A 3,521-nucleotide genomic window follows, 5' to 3' on the forward strand; every position below is an offset into this window, starting at 1 on the left:
CCCAAGACCTTGACAACAAAGCCAATAAAAGGAGCCTTGCATCCTGCGTTCTGTTTCTTTGGAGAGTAAAAGGAATGCAATTTAAGTCAATGAGAAACCATGGGCAGAATATTTTAATGGGTCATCATCAAAGAGAACATAAAATCCTCTGTTCTTCAAATACCTATTACTGTTGTTGGTTTTCTTTTTTCTTTTTTTAACATTTCTTTATATTTTTAATCTTGTTAAAATCAGTAACTGGAAAACTGGCTTACCATCTTTCGCAGGCTATTGCTATTCTGACACATGTGATAGTGAAATTTGAAAACAGAATTTGCCCCAGATAGTTTTTTTTAACCTTCGCTACATCACCAAAGAGCTACATGCTTAAAAAAATCCATTGACATCCACCTGCTCACTTCCTCCCCTCCTCCTCCTCACCTGCCCCCTTTTCCGATTCGAATTCGAAGGTCAGTTATCTACGTAAACCTAAAGTTAAAAAGCTGAAATGAGAGGCAACAGCATTTATTTGGGACCAAAAAAAAATCGCAATTTGGGGAGAACAGATTCAGGCAGAAGCCCAAATAGTGTTTCTCCCCCTTTCTACCAAAAAAGCTAAGAGTTTTTATGAGAAAAGAAGAGGAAGATGAGTTTTATTAAAGACAAGTTCATTGGTCTGGATGAAGTCAGGTTAAATCGCGTGTCATGGATTCACTTGAGATTTGGTCATCAGGCAAACAGCTAGATTTGCCCTCCATTGATGGGTTAGCGATTTGGCCCCTGGCAAAGTTCAACATGCTTACACACAGAATATTCTTGTTCCTACTGAGTTCTTGGAGCACTGGCAGGCTGGTCCAGTTCAGAAGATGAAAATGAAACGAGATGCTCAGGGCAGCTTCTCTGAAGTGGCTACCCTGGCCCTGCTAAAATAGGGCTCCGCTCATGTCATCTCTCGCAGTGTGCACCAGATCACCTGGGGGACCTATTAAAACACAGGTTTCTGGGTCCCACTCCCAGAGTTTCTGACCCAGTAGGTCTGGGATGTGACCTGACAATTTGCATCTCTAATGAGTCCTCAGGTGATGCTGCTGGTGGTCCAAGGACCACACACTGAGAACAGTGTTCTACTGGCAACTAAGACTGTGACCCATAGACCCACAGCACAGGCGTTACCTGGGAGCATGTTAGAAATTCAGAATCTCAGCCTTTATCCCAGTGCTATTTAATAAGAATGTTCATTTTAACTAGATGATTTAACAGGTGCATTCTCCAGATGATTCATATGCTTATTGGAGTTTTAAAAAATCAAGGTTCTAAAAAAATAGGATGGATACGGGGTTGAATGATTTCCCTAAGGCTGGATGAAGTACCACACTGCCAGGTGTTAAGAAAGCCAAATGGTGAGGAGCCTTAAGTCATGTATAAATATATATGTTTGTGGTCTGTGAAAACATCCTTAAAAAAAGACAACTGGTTGCAGGTTGAGGAGCTTCAGATTCAACGACTGCACACTAGCAACCCAGGTGACAAGCAAAACAGAAACGAGGCAGAGTTTCCAGGGCAGTAGCAGGCCAAAGCTAACGCCCACATCCCCGAGCCTAGAAATTATTAAAAAAGAGAAGCCTCTAGGCAAATTTCCACCCACCAGCTCTCGCGTTCTAGCTCTTCGGGGATAGAAAAGGCTTTTGCATGGACTCTTCCGCTTCCCATGTTCTTAAAGAAAGAATAATGCCAGGTCTGTATGTGATAAGCTAATAAGTAATTCTGAAAAATAGGCTGACTCAGGCTGACGGGCAGAAATGGCCAATAAAAGGTAAGCATAGGAAGAAAATTTCTATCTCCTTAAATTTTCTCTGTCCAGTGTCAAAAAATCTCATTTATAGGAATATCAAGAAAAGCTCAACTATCTAAGCAATTATATCCATTTTTATCCCCTACTGCTTTTGGTACAAATTTTTTTCAAAATTATGATGTTTTATGTTTAATATTTTGAAATAAAGTTCAGTATTAAAATGATAATGGAATAAAATCTGTGGCAAGTCTGTTGAATGCTATTAAGTTCCTGAGGGAACATGTTTTACCAGGTCAAGGAACTAAGTACTAAAGATGGTAGGTAATTATTATGTGGCCAAATCATTCTTAATACAGGTCAGAAAATAAAACATCCATAAAATGATATGGGCTAGAACTTTAATGACATATTGATTATCTAGTTTTTGTAGGAGGCTTGAGAAGGATACTAGTGTAAACATTTCTTAAACATATCTATTTAACCTTCTATGCTACTGAAATTCTCTGTCAAATTTTATTTCAACCTGGTATAAGGAAATATATTTTATTGTCATATTAAATTCTCCAGCTCACAGTGCTAAACGTGACCTTTCTTATCTTTGATTGGCAATGTTTTATTTGATTTCAGAAATTATAATGTAGATTGAAAAAAGTTACAGATTTTTATAGTTACATAGAGGCACGTAAAGTTATTTTACAACCTAATAACAGTAACGGGTTTTATAGTGTTTTAAACTGCCTTTTATGTATCTAATTCAGATAATAATTTTCTAACTTTACTAAGACATATAGGCGTCTCAATGCAATATTTATCAATCGGCTTTACTTCTTTTTCCTGGAAAGGAATCAAAACTAGCACGAAAGTGCAGTGCCTGAAGGAAAAATCCGATTTTCAGAAATGAAGCACTTCTGGAACAATTTGGAAATGGCTCGCCCCTCGTCGCTCACTCACTGCCACGATGATGACCTAAGGAGGGTAAACTTTCAGAAGAAAGGAGCGATCATCGACACTCGCCCGGTTCTTTTTTGTTTAATTTTTTTCTGTCTTCTCCCAGCCAAGATTTTGATAAGTTCTTCGCAAGGATCACACATTTGCCGAAAGAGAAAGGGAAGACTTTTCCTCCAGCAGGCACTGGCCTCTCAGTGCTTACGACTGTTGATTCTTTAAAAGTTAGTGCCCGGGTGACCGCTGAGCCTGGCCGTAAGTAGCGATTTTCTGCAACATTTAGCCAAATCCTGGCACGTGGTTGTACAAATTGCTTTTCTTTTGAGGCGACAGGCTTCATTTGAGCCACCTAAGCTCTGCCCTTTGTCTGACTACCGTTTCGCACCCAGACCCCAGTGCGGACTGTGGGACCAGTAGAGAGACACTCCTGGTTAAGAACAAGTGATTAACTGTCTGTTCAGCGGGGACAGCGGCAGCCACCGTCACAGAGGGAACGCCGCGCCTCCCAGGTGGTTCCGCTGCGCCGGGGCGAGCCGGCTAACACGGGTGACGGGGGACAGCGCTCAGGCCACCTGGAGCGTGAACAGAGGGGCCCCGCGGCTCCCGCCCCTCATCCTGGTGGAACCCCTGCCTCTCTCTGGGTGTGCGGCACGGTGCCTGCCTCCAGCGTGTTCCGCCACGTATAGTCCCTGAGCCATCGCATTCACTAAAAACTACAAGACGCCAAAATGGACAGGTCGATTTGTTTTATCTCCTCATGAATGCTGCTTAAAAAGACTTAAGGAGAGGCCGGCCGCTGTGGCTC

The sequence above is a fragment of the Miniopterus natalensis genome, chromosome 2 (genome assembly GCF_054644295.1).
Source record: "Miniopterus natalensis isolate mMinNat1 chromosome 2, mMinNat1.hap1, whole genome shotgun sequence".
Taxonomy (NCBI): domain Eukaryota; kingdom Metazoa; phylum Chordata; class Mammalia; order Chiroptera; family Miniopteridae; genus Miniopterus; species Miniopterus natalensis.